The 13,548-nt window shown below is 39.1% G+C and overlaps 1 protein-coding gene across 3 annotated transcripts in view; it reads right to left on the bottom strand.

Moving 5' to 3' along the window:
- Nucleotides 1–10,108, bottom strand: part of LOC110829846 (zwei Ig domain protein zig-8) — a 520,441-nt gene extending 510,333 nt beyond the window's left edge. For 2 of the 3 annotated variants that reach the window (XM_087344183.1, XM_087344184.1), the window contains exon 1: nt 9,680–10,106. The gene's annotated coding sequence lies outside the window, so the exon portion shown is untranslated. Of the gene's footprint in view, nt 1–9,679 lie in introns of all 3 variants that reach the window. The other variant, XM_087344188.1, reaches the window with a different exon arrangement.
- Between the last annotated feature and the right edge of the window lie 3,440 nt (nt 10,109–13,548).

Genomic DNA, 13,548 nt, shown 5'->3' with positions numbered 1-13,548 from the left:
AAGGTTAAAAGCCAGTGGAAATAGATTAAATTAACTACAAACTTTAACACTGTTAACTATAAAAAGTATAAGACTAAAGAAACTAAGAAATAAGAAATAAAAGTACAATGAAAAATAATAGAATGACAGACGTACAGATAAGTTAATAGCACATCTCTGAAACTGTTATTCTCTCTAGCAGAAGACCGCTCCTTTTTAGCGGGTTTCAACTTCTTTGTCTTCAGCAATCTCTTTTAACTTGTTCATTTAAGTTTTAGACTGTACAATGTTTGAATTTAATCATGGTCTTAAAAATAACTGAAACATTACGGATGTTACCGATGTAAAACAATTTATATGTGACTAGTCCCAACTTTATCCATGCCAAACAAATGAATCGCGACATAACCTAAACCAACTAAACACTACCCAAACCCACGCTGTTAACCTGGGTCAGCTTAGGATGAGTCATTAGGGGACAAGGGAAGAGGGTTCAAGACGGTCGAGCAGAAATCAAGGAGAAAAGAACAGAAGAAATTAGAAGATGTGAGCTTTCAAGAGATAAAGCCGCAGGGCAAGTTAAGAGAAAAGAGATCTCAGAGTAAGATAATTGAAGGAAACAGATGAGATGAGAGGAGAAGAGAAAATAGTCGAGGAGAGAAAGGATAAGAGGGAGAATGAGAAAGTAGAGGAGTTGGGAAGACAGCAGGGAAGATAAGAGAAGAGACGACAAGCTTTGTAAGAAAAAGGGAGGAAAGAGGCGAAGGGAGAAATGATCATGAGGGAAGTAAGAAGAAATGAGAGAACTGAAGAGAGAACAATAAAGAAGAGACAAGAGATAAAGGAAGGTTAGAAGGGCGAAGAGAATAGAAGAAAAGAGTGGAGGTAAGAGGAAAGGAGAAGAGTATAAAAGAGAGGAGGTTAAATGTGCAACCACGAGAAGAGACGGGGAAACAGAGGTGAAAAGAAAGAAAGAAAGAGGCAGAAAAAAGATAGGATATAAGAGGCAAAGAGAAGTGAGAATAGGAGAAAGGAAGTAAGAGATGTCAGTAATGTATGTTTGGTTAAAAGGGATGGGTAACGTTGGGTTAGGTTATGTTAGGTTAGGTTAGGTTGGGTTAGGTTGGGTTCGTTTAGGTTGGGTTAGGTTAGGTTGAGTTCGTTTAGGTTAGGTTAGGTTGGGTTGGGTTGGGAGCATCGTCTTCGGTATACTTTCATCCTTCGATAGCATCGTTACACATGGCGTCAGTTTTATAGCATCCTGCTGAAAGTTATGCGATGGGATAATTCTTCGTCCGGCGTCATTTGATGGCGTCGTGACTATAGGCGTCGCGACGCTCGACGTCGATTTTCTAGTTATGCGTTTAATGTAATCTGGACGCTAACTACTGTAAATTTCGCGTCATTTGAAGACGTCGCGAATATTAGGCGTCGCGACGCCCGGCGTCGGTTTTCCAAATTCGCCCGTGTTTTGCGATGAGTTTTGTTCGTCTTCCTGGGGTATTCTAACCGCTTCGCGGCGATCGGCGTCGCGACGCTCGGCGTCGGTTTTCTATTTAGGTGTTCAATGTAATCTGGACGCTTCCCTGCATTAACTTTATCATTTAAAGGCGTCGCGAAGTTAGGCGCCGCGACGCCCAGCGTCGCTTTTCAAGACGATCGAGCAGAAAACAAAGAGAAAAGAAATGAAGAAATTAGAAGAAATGAGCTTTCAAGAGAAGAGAGGAGACGACAAGCTTTGTAAGAAAAAGGGAGGAAAGAGGCGAAGGGAGAAATGATCATGAGGGAAGTAAGAAGAAATGAGAGAACTGAAGAGAGGACAATAAAGAAGAGACAAGAGATGAAGGAAGGTTAGAAGGGCGAAGAGAATAGAAGAAAAGAGTGGAGGTAAGAGGAAAGGAGAAGAGTATAAAAGAGAGGAGGTTAAATGTGCAACCACGAGAAGAGACGGGGAAACAGAGGTGAAAAGAAAGAAAGAAAGAGGCAGAAAAAAGATAGGATATAAGAGGCAAAGAGAAGTGAGAATATTAGAAAGGAGGTAAAAGATGTCAGTAATGTATGTTTGGTTAAAAGGGGTGGGTAACGTTGGGTTGGATTAGGTTATGTAAGGTTGGGTTAGGTTAGGTCAGGTTAGGTTTGGTTGGGTTACGTTATGTTGGGTTAGGTTAGGTTGGGTTAAGATTAGGTTAGGTTGGGTTAGGTTAGGTTAAGTTATGTTGGGTTGGTTTAGGTTAGGTTAGTTTAGGGTGGGTTAGGTTAGGTTGGGTTGGGTTGGGTTGGGTTTGGTTGGGTTAGGTTAGCTTAGGTTTGGTTAGGTTATGTTGAGTTGGTTTAGGTTAGGTTAGTTTAGGGTGGGTTAGGTTAGGTTGGCTTAGGTTAGGTTGGGTTGGGAGCGTCGTCTTCGGTATACTTTCCTTCGATAGCATCGTTACGCATGGCGTCAGTTTTCTAGCATCCTGCTGAAAGTTATGCGATAGGGTTAATGCCTCGTCTGGCGTCATTTGATGGCGTCGTAACTATAGGCGTCGCGACGTTCGATGTCGATTTTCTAGGTATGCGTTGAATGTAATCTGGACGCTTACCTACTGTAAATTTCGCATCATTTGAAGGCGTCGCGATTCCCGGCGTCGATTTTCCAAATTCGCCCCAATGATTTGCGATGGGTTTTGTTCGTCTTCCGCGGATATTCCAAAGGCTTCGCGACGTTGCGAGTCGCGACGCTTGGCGTCAGTTTATTATTTAGATGTTCAATTAATCTGAACGCTTACCTGCTGTAAATTTTGCGTCATTTGAATGCGTCGTGATGTTGGGCATCGCGACGCCTTGCGTCGGTTTACCATATTCACCCCAATGTTTTACGATGGGTTTTATTTCTTCCTGGGATATTGTAATGGCTTCGCGGCGATGGGCGTCGCGACGCTCGGCGTCGGTTTTCTATTTCGGTGTTCAATGTAATCTGGAAGCTTACCTGCAGTAAAGTTATCATTTGAAGGCGTTGCGAAGTTAGGCGCCGCGACGCCCGGCGTCGATTTTCTAAATTCGCACCAATGTTTTAAGGATGTTTTGGTCGCTTTCCCGGGGTATTCTGCCTGCGTCGCGACGATGGGCTTCGCGACGCTCAGCGTCGTTTTACTAGTTAGGTGGTCGATGCAATCTGGACGCTTATCTGCTGAGAATTTCTTTTCATTTGGAGGCGTCTCGACGCCAGGCGCCGGTCTTCTAAATTTTCCCCAATGCTTTACGATGGGTTTTGGTGGAATTATTGAGGTATTGTGACGGCGTCGCGACGCTTGGATTCGTGTTCTCGTTTCGCCTTCAGTCATCCGGAGACTTACATGTGGTAAATTCGGTGTCATTAGCGGACGTCGAGATGTTCGGCGTCGCGACGCATGTCGTAGATTCTGTAACATCATCCCGCTTTATTGCAGGGGCTTCAAATTTGTCTTGGCGAGACGGAGCCATGGGGCGCTTGTCATATCATTACTGGTCGCCATTTTATGAAATCGACGCTAGGCTGCATCTCTCTACGCCGAGCGTTGGGATGACTGAGTCTCCAAATTTATCTCATACAAGTCCTCAGATGGCATTGGAAACGAAAACAGAGTACCGACGCCTATAGTCCGGACCTACATCGTGGCTCCAAGACGTCCGAAATATGACCAAAGCCCTAGGCGGATAATTGGGACCGATGCCGGAAAGTCTCCGCCTGTCGTCGGGACGCCTAACATCGGAACATCTCGAAACGACGCCATATTTCGGCAGATAAGTCCAAATATGAAGTTGAAAGGGAAACTAGAAAATTGAAGCGACGTCTTCGCATGAAGTCAATGAAACCGCAGACGACGCTCCGAGTGCCTAATGAAGCTACTAAACCGATGCCGTAATTCGCCACTTTCATAATCGGGACGACGCCTAAAGACGTTTTATTTAAAGTGCGCTATCGTCGAGGTGGGTTTTAAAATGAAGTTTGAGGATAAGAGAGACAAATAGAAATGAGCATAGGAGAATTGGAGTAAGAGATGTCAATAGTGTAGGTTTGGTTAGTTTGGGTTGAGTTGGGTTCTGGAGTTCACAGGTACAGACGACGCAACCACAGCTCGCCGAGACCAGCTACGGCCACCGTACACGGGATCAACAGCTAAGTGCAAGTTTTACTCTTGTGAATAACAGCATCTAGTGGAGTGTCACTTCGAATATTTTGTCAAATACCCTTTTCATTTTTAATTCTGAATCCAGTTTAAACCATTTGACTAAATGTATTAATTTCTCTGATGCCACTGATGATAACCTCTTGAGGTCGAAACGCGTATGGCAATAGTGTATTATTATAGTGTTAATAGTTGTTGGTTTGCTTACTCTATATTACAATACAAATAGTTTTGATAATGTGAAATATTTGTAAAAATCGCAGTTCACAATCTACGCCAGGGTGTGTTTATTTAGAGCACATTTTCTGCAAAGTAAATTGGTTATGTAATGTATGACTCCATACATGAAATGCTCATAACCTTTTTTAAAATATTATTGAATTGATTTTAACTTGGGTGTGATCTTTTGCATAATAAACCCTGCAGTAAGACCGGCAAAGTAAATATCAGAAAGGAGCCGCCACTGGTGCCCGAACGTCTTCAAGTCGTTAACTACAAAACATCCCCGTAGCATTACACGTCGGCAAATCGTCGACAAATTTATTTTAATCCCAGTAAAGAGCACCCACTAACAAGAAGGGGTCATGATACATTCACTTGGGACTATGGAACTGGTGGTTAATTTTCTTTCATAGTTAGGCAGGGAACAGATGGAATTGCTTTGGCGTGCTGTCGCGCCGTTGATAGGGAAAGGATTAAAAGACTTCTTATTTCAAATGTCTCCGCGGACAACATGTTGCCCGCTACCTACAGGTTGTAGAGGAAGTGTGCAGCCCCTGATCGGTGTACTGCAAAACAGGAAAAGCAGCTGTTTTTACGTAATTTCCTTCAGACTACACCAAGAATCCTAGATAGAATAAACTATTTCATTAATAACTGGTTTCGTTGAAGAAATAGGAATAATACGTGAACCTGTGTGTAATAGTAACTCAGTGCCATTTTTAATAATGTCATGAAGTTCCAATGCTTTTTCATCGTTTACAACCTAGTGACCCGTAAGTCGTTAAGCAAGGGTATAAATGCGTACAGGTTGAGATCCCTTGTTCTAAGACATAAAATGTTGAATGCACTATGAACCCGCTCTTTATTCTAAGCACTAAAATGAAACATGTTTAAAATATACTATAAAATAGCTTTTACGCATTTATTCATTTACAAATATTGTCTACAAATTCACGAAGTTGGTAGAAGGGGTATTTGCCCTCTATATAACCTACCGTTTCCTATATTTTCACTATCCTGCGCTATTTACAAGCAAGTGAGTTCTCATTTCGAGGTCCTAACTAGAAGCCCTTAATCGGAAACTAATCCAATTGCAATTCCACCTTCTTTGCTTCCTCCTTCCTCCATTTCCTGTTGACAAATTCTCTGTCTACCAGTTCAATTTCTCAAGGCTTCCGGATAAAATCAGCCTCTTTCAAATCTACTTTGTTTCTGTTTAAACTTAGATTTATATTGAACTCAAGGAAATTAGACACCTTGTATCTGCAGATCCGAGGAAGAACATATGAGTCATTCGCACACACGTTTCCGCTTTGTGTGCAAACAATTTTAAATTCCCAACTCTTTTTAACTTTTGATATTAGCATAAGAGTTTTCAGGCCGCTTGTTTATAGTAAAATCAAGTTAAATGTAAAAACTTAGTAGAAGAAAAAAGACAAGCTTTTGACTTTTAAAACACTTTCTTCTTTACAATATAGCCCTTTCTGAATCTTCAGCCGATGGGGAAACTTTCTTTTTTTCACAAATGAATTAACCATTTTCGATTACAGAAGACGTCTCTTACGCCATCTAGCGTTTCCTTCTTTTCCACACTCATTTCCTGTCACGTAAATTCTCTCTCTCATTCGCCACTGACATCGTTTCTTCATGGACGTATGGACAATTTAATTTCCCAATACACATATTTTATCACTTTTCAGGAAACCCTCATTGTATAAATTCTAGCAAAGAGTCCGTTCAGTATAAGGCGATACATTTGTGTTCTAATTACAAACCAGCTGCTCCCACATAATAATGCATCTCCTATAGCAAACCCCTTTCTCCTTTACGTCCGAGTGCTGAATGGGACACGATCCAGCGAAAACTCTAGCGTTTTCTCTCATTGCACTTCATTTAAAGCTGAAACGTCCCTGACTAAGAAAGTCTTTTTACTTTTTAACTTCATTTTCGTCACAATGTAAGGTGTAAGGAAGGGAAAACTTTGGTTTTTCTTCCTTCTGGCACCATCTCCGACAAACTTGGACAATTAAACTCGTCGCTGTCAACGTTGGTGGGAGGGTGGGGGGGGGGGGGTTAGGTGAGCGAGAATGCAGGGGGAGGGGGGGTACGAGATATTGCACTGAACTGTATAGATGTCTCTGGATGGTTTCCAAAACTTAGGCAAGGGCGAAAGTTCCTTTCTTCAACTTGCAGGCAACGTTTGAGTGGCGAGTTCAAACTCTGTTGCCTTTCTCTGTAAAACGAATAATAATATTACGGTATGATTGACCTTTGTCCCTGGACTGTCCGCACACGACGAACATTTGCGTGGTTTTTGTTCGAAAAGTTCGTCATGTCCCCCACAGTGATTTACGTTCTTCGTGAAACATTACCACAGGCACAACAAAACCAGTTGGTCGGTGTGCCGGTATGAAACTGCTATAAGTCAAGATTATCCTGTGAACCGTCATATTCGATATGAGAAGACCAGAGATGTACCCCGACAAGAAACCCTCATATTTCAAAATTTCTTGTACTTTGAAGTGTTTTTTTTTAAATACCTGTCCCAAAACCGATTCAACAAGACGAAATTTAAACATATCAGCGAAAGTATGCTGAACATAGCTAATTATAACATTCTTATAAACTACTGAATCTGTCTTATAAATGGAAGGAATTAATTACCACCCAAAGTAAAATCCAGGAGAAGCACATTCATTTTTCAATGAGCTGGGAAAGGCTGAATAAAAAATAATGTTTCAGTCACAGATATTTAAATTCAACCTTCGACGTTCTGTTCTTCAGTTACACTTAAAATCTACATAAAACACTGTTTTCTACTTACCTTGATGTTCTTGTGATGTGAAAAGTGTCTAGATATTATTCACATATTTATGACCTTCGCAAGCAAGAAGCTGAGTACCACATAATAACTACGAAAATAACATAATTTCCCCAAACCAGATTTAGTTACTGTGCTTGAAATATCTCACAGCAATGTCACGATTTGTACAATAACCCACATAAGTAAAGTTTGTCCCACTATACGCCATGTAGGCGTTTGGGGTGAGTGGAGGTATAGCTCCTCTCTTCCTTGACCTCGGCACTAGATGGGGGTGAGAGGTCAGCATCACGCCCCGACCGGCTTTACCCCCGGGAAAGGACCCCGGTACCCATTGTAGAGGAGGCTGGGTGGGCCCCAGAGCCGGTCTGGACGCAGAGGCTAGAGGAAAAATCCTCTGCCCCCGTCGGGGATCGAACCCCGGCCGTCCAGCCATAGCTAGTCACTATACTGACTGAGTTATCCCAGCATTCCTACACATTTATTTTATTTCCCAATTACATAAACTAGTTCACCCTTTGAATCATTCTATCATCGACATTTATACTGAAACTCGTGTCCACAGTTCTTAATTTTCATGGCGACTACCTTCACCATATTCATGTTCAACCCATATTACGTCATAAAACAATACCATTTATCTAATTCCTCCTCTACTTCCGTTTTATCCTTTCTCCATATCACAAGAATACCAGATGCATTGGTCATACACAACTACTCAGAAGTACACATGAAGATATTCAATATAGATATCGTAAAATTAATTAAATCTTGCATATTTCGGGTAAAAGAAATAAATACGATATGTAATGCGAGAAACCGTGGCACAATTACGTTTTGCGAGTAAATTTAAAGTAAATAACAATCATGCGTACTGACCACAGATGAGGTAATTTAACATAAATTAAAGAATAAGCTTAGCAGAACATTTAAATTTCATAATTCTGCTGTGATACGTAATATCGGCAATCACTGTGTTCAGTACATTATGTAAGCCCTCAGTTTCTCCTGCACATAATATTCACCACAACAGTATCATTCATTCACTTTAACAAATAACATTTCTCTAAGATCAACACGACAAATGTGTCAAAGAAACGAATTATTATTCACGTACCTCAAACATTTTCACACCACAAAATATACCATCATCTAGAACTGTGGCTCGTTAACAGACCTCTGTCAATTTAAAATGTTGTTAAGTTTACAGTACAACCACGGAACCATTTTGATCAGAAACGTGACACTGGACTTCAAAGTTTGTCAAATTCTTGTCTGTTTTGTAGAAATCATGCCAACAGTCTAAACAAAAGTATTTGATTAATAAAGCTAAAATATTTAATTCTACGTGACCTCTGTAAGACAATTCACACAACAATCACACATGCTTGCATACCAATAATCAATATCTACAAATATTACTATTATTTCAATAAAAGACAGGGGCTTAATGGACACCCAGTATACAAATTATATACGAAGATAACTGAATGAAATACAAATATAATAGGAAATATGAATTACAATCTCCTTCTATCAAGGTAAAATGCAGTGTACACGAATTCTGAAATGTTTGCAGGTCACTGTACGACCCTGATGATGGAGAAAAATATCCCTGAAATGTAGGCAATTTTAACCACTTGATGTGGTTGTTTACCCCAAAGGATTTTATTAATAAGGAATTACGTAAGGATGTTGGCAGTAAATGAGACATACCTTGGGAGATTAACAACCTATTTGAAAAATGCAGCTGTAGCCAGATATCTGCTGCAGTACTCTCCTGCAACAGCCGTTAGAATAATATGAAAGTACTATCTTTCATGATTCATTATCACATTTGTTCAAAATAGGAACGACATTCAAAACAAGTGTCTGATACACGTCCAGGCCTAAACGACTGATTGATGTAGACGATCGAGTTGTTATGACGACAGGTGACATCTGTTGTCAAAACGTATGACTTCGTTATTACTAATGATGACACGAAGATCGCTGAGATCACGTTGCCAACTTCCCCATTAATCTTACACCAGGATCATTCCTTCTTTCTCATAAAAGTGGTCACTGCACTGAAAGATGTAGCAAAAATTCCCTGAATCCGTACATGTATAGAGAGCCAATCAAGAGGTTATTTATCTCTCAAAGACAGTAACCAATTAACCTACACAGCAGACACGAAAATAAAATTTAGATGAGAAAAACTGCAGCTGTCCGAACGCACGAATCTACAGTAGAAACTGGGAAGCTATTTGTAACATGGACGTCAGAATTCAACTCGTGTAAGCAAAACACTACGAACAATAAAGTTTCTAGCCATGGACAATAATCGGAAAGAAATTGATTGAACGAAACCAGAAGTCAATCTCTAATTACACATCCTTTCCATAATTAGTTAGAAAATAATACGACGTAAGTCTAGCTTGGTAGCTTGCTTTTAGTGGTAACTATAAGCAAGCTACCGACGTCACCCACTACAAGCATTGCCAACCACTACATTACAGTGACTCACCTCGCTTCTGGTGGTGTTCTATGGTTGTCCCAGCAGTACAATTCGAAAATCATTTGTCCCGATTACAACCAAAACTTTCCAAAAAAACACTTGTCAAATTACTGTTTACACAAGACACTAAACAATAATAACACTGAGAGATCTGAAACTACACACCCCACATTATAAAATGGCGCCAGTAACTGGTACCTTAAGACGTAAAGGGTTTTTAAGTTTACTACCGTTCTTCGCATTAGTTCACATGCATTTATTTTCGATGTTTTACACATACTTAATAAATAATAACACCACACACACACACTTTCTTTTTAATCAGTTAACACACCTACCTCTCCGATCGTGTACATAAACGGAAACACACGACAAGTCGAGACTTGTCTCGTCTTGTAACTACAAACAGATGATGCAATTCAATCATCACGTGACCTACCTCATCGCTCAACGTCAGCAGAGCACCCAAAATCAGGCAGCGGAAGCCGATGTAAATGCTGCTCATTGCTTATTGGACTATATTGCCGTGGTTACAATTTCTTTAAGCAGATGGCAACACCGTCCACATAACTTTAGTGCTCCGTAAGAAGGGCAACTTGTATTAATTTAAGACCTTGTTACAGATCAATTAACACATAAAATATAAGACTTTAAACTAAATATCTTCTTGTTTACAAGTCGAATGAGATTCAGCCTGTATGCAAAGTATACTTAATTCTTAAGAATTTCGGTATGTATCGATGATGTAAATGATCATACCGCAAAAGATTTTCTAAGCATATTCTTTTATAAATACCATAAGAAACAAGGCAATAAATATAATTACGTTCGGAGTTTGCAAACATTATACATTCTTTCAAAATATTTCTTCTCCTTGTTTAGCCCAGCTCCAATCCTGGTCATTGGGAATAGATTATTTCAATGACAAATCACTAGGTTGGAGAAAGTACATAAAAGATTTCCTTTAAAACTTTAGCGCAGCTTTGGACGAATCAAGTAAAATTCAGCAGGGCATGTAGTACGCATGTGGGAAATACGAAAATTTTGCTCGGAAAACCTGACAGGGGTAGATATAATAAAACTCACAAAAATAAAATATTAGGGTTTTAAATGGATTCAACTGGCTCAGGATAGTGTTCTATAACGGGATCTTATGTGTAGAGTAATTTAATTTTTATATTTATAAAAGTCGAGGATTCCTGAACGAAATGGGCGGCGATTCTGATCCATCCATGCAGTTTCATTTATAGGATATTCAAAAAGTCCCAAGAAATTAATGAGGTGAAACATGTCTTTGTGAAATTGGGCCTCATAACAGGACCTTTTGTCCATACCTCAGGTGATATGAGTGAAAATGAAATTGCCACGAGAAAAGCAATGTACTCGGAGGAAAACCTATCCTAGTGCCACTACGACTAACACAAATGAACTGACCTGAGCACTAACTCGGGTCTCCGCGGTGAAAAGCCCGAGCTATGGCATGGCCAATGGAGTTACTTTCTTCGCTAATAATATATAACCCCCCGAAGACAGCAAATAGCGTTTTATAATATGATTTCATACGCGTAAAAAATATCTGAATAGAACTATTATTTCTGTGAAATGTTAAATACGTTAATGTATAAAACTTTTATGTTATATTATACTTTTAAAACGTTGAGATATGGGGAGTGTTCTTGAAATTATGTATTCTAATTCTTGAGGTATAGCTACAAATTTGATACTCATAAAACGTACACGTTCCATTATGCACTTGAACGAGTAGAATATTTAAATTTAGACGCATGAAGAATACATCCCGATTTTATTGAGAAAAATCTCCCTACTCAAGTAAATGGCTAACCTTGGAATGGCAGTCGGTCTCCGAACAAAGGCATGAGCGTATAATTCAACGCTGCAAACTATTGATACAGACGGGTAGATATTATATCGTTTCGGATGGTAATAAACGAATTATACACCGTGGAGTTTTCGAGAATTCGTAACAATTCTTAGAGTAATCATTTGACTGTATCACTTCTTTTGAAACTATAATTGCATTATCGATTCATCTCTATTATTGATGTTAAATCGATGTTTAATTTCTGTAAAACTGGAATTGTTGGAAGAAACGAGAGTTGGAAGATGGTCAGCTCCACGGATAGGTTTTGCGCGTGTCCCTTGTACCCTCTAGATAATTAATGTCACTTAATTTCATCTCATCAATTTCCTAGCTGTCCACATGTCTTACGTAGGCAATTACTGCTGATGGATTTGCACTGCTGGTGACACTAAGACAGGAAAACCTTCCTCTAACCCTGAGTTCTGCTGCAGCACACATCCTAATGCCAGAGTGTTAACAGAGAAAACTCGCTCTACTGAAGTGAAACTAATTAATATCGATAGCTATTAGTCGCAAAGTTTCCGATGAGGTATGGGATTATCAGAGGGCACTTTCTCGATACGATATGTTTAGAATGACTACATATACAAGTGTTTGGTTAATATATTTGTTTTTACTTGTTTGAATTTATTTAATCTACTGAATCTGTAACTGGTTCCTGTAGCTGTTGAATTAGAACGTTAAAACAATTAAATTGTCATAAACTTTAATGATTAAGGCCAATAATATGTCTGTCTCCCATTACATAATTCATCCTTATTATTGAAAATATGTTGTAATTGTCAATTTCCTAAAAATATTTATAGGCGTTTTCCGACTTAACTGTTACTGTAAATGTTACATTGATTAACTGCGCTATTTTCTGGTCACAATTCCTAACACCCTTCCTTCAAATGAATTACTTTTAATCATTTAAAAATTATCGACAGAATAAAACGATGCTAATGGAAAATAAATTATTATCCGTAATTATGAAATTCTCACGATGAAAAAGGCACGTTGGGTAGTACTGATAATGTCTGGTGGAGCCATTTTGTAATGAAATAATGTCTTTAAGTTGCAATGAAAATAATCTTCCTACGACAATTATATTTTATTGTCACGCTAAATTTAATGAGAAACCACTTGGGTCGATTTAAATTACTGCACCACTGACCCAGTTTACTTTGTTTTGAACTGCACTGCATTGATATAGAAGCAAACACCATAGTCCCAGCAGGCAAGTAAGTCGTATCTAAAATCAGCTATTAAAACTCCTCTGCGTTTTCATATTCTGGGAGGAAAAGAATATAAATTTTGAATAGTTAGAAAACTTTTAATTACAGTGGGTACAGCAAATCCGCTCTACTCGCTCCTGCAGGCATTTATGATTTATATTAACTTATAAAATCAGAAGATGGAGCCTCTGTTTCCAACCTGTAATATGTTATGGACAGGTTCCCTATACGACGCGGAGTATATTAACACAGCTATTGTGTGTCTGAATAAATACACGAATTTATTTGAAAACATCCAAATTTACATATGATTTTTATGGCCAGGCCAAATTAAAGTTTAAAATTATTCAACGTTAAAACTAATATTTACAATAGTTAATCGTTGCTAGGTATAGTCATTCGTTCGAGAGTAAAATTAAAGTATCTGAGGCAAATGTACGTTTAGATATCAAACAAATTAATCATAAACGCAATCTTTGCAATAGCATAATCGTAATATTCAAAATCGCTAGTCTTAAAAGCCCTTTCGGGAGACGATCTTGAGGTATTTCTGTAAAACTCCGTCACGTTTAGAAAGTTTCAGCCACACCAGCGTTCTCCATTTATATACAGTAGCAGGTGCTTGGCATACGACAAATATGATTATGAGACGGTTTGCTTTTTACATGTGAAAGGCAAAACAAATCTGGCAGTCATTTTTCGTCAGCTTATCTACGCGTATGGACCTCCACTGCCTGGTTTAGCTGTCAAAAGTTTGACAACGCATATTTATTACAACA

The sequence above is a fragment of the Zootermopsis nevadensis genome, unplaced genomic scaffold (assembly GCF_977971745.1).
Source record: "Zootermopsis nevadensis isolate Lab colony 2312 unplaced genomic scaffold, Znev_1.0 Znev_ptg000007l, whole genome shotgun sequence".
NCBI classification, from domain to species: Eukaryota; Metazoa; Arthropoda; class Insecta; order Blattodea; family Termopsidae; genus Zootermopsis; species Zootermopsis nevadensis.
The sequence above is the reverse complement of the archived record's forward strand: the minus strand, read 5'-3'. Positions and strand labels throughout refer to the sequence as shown.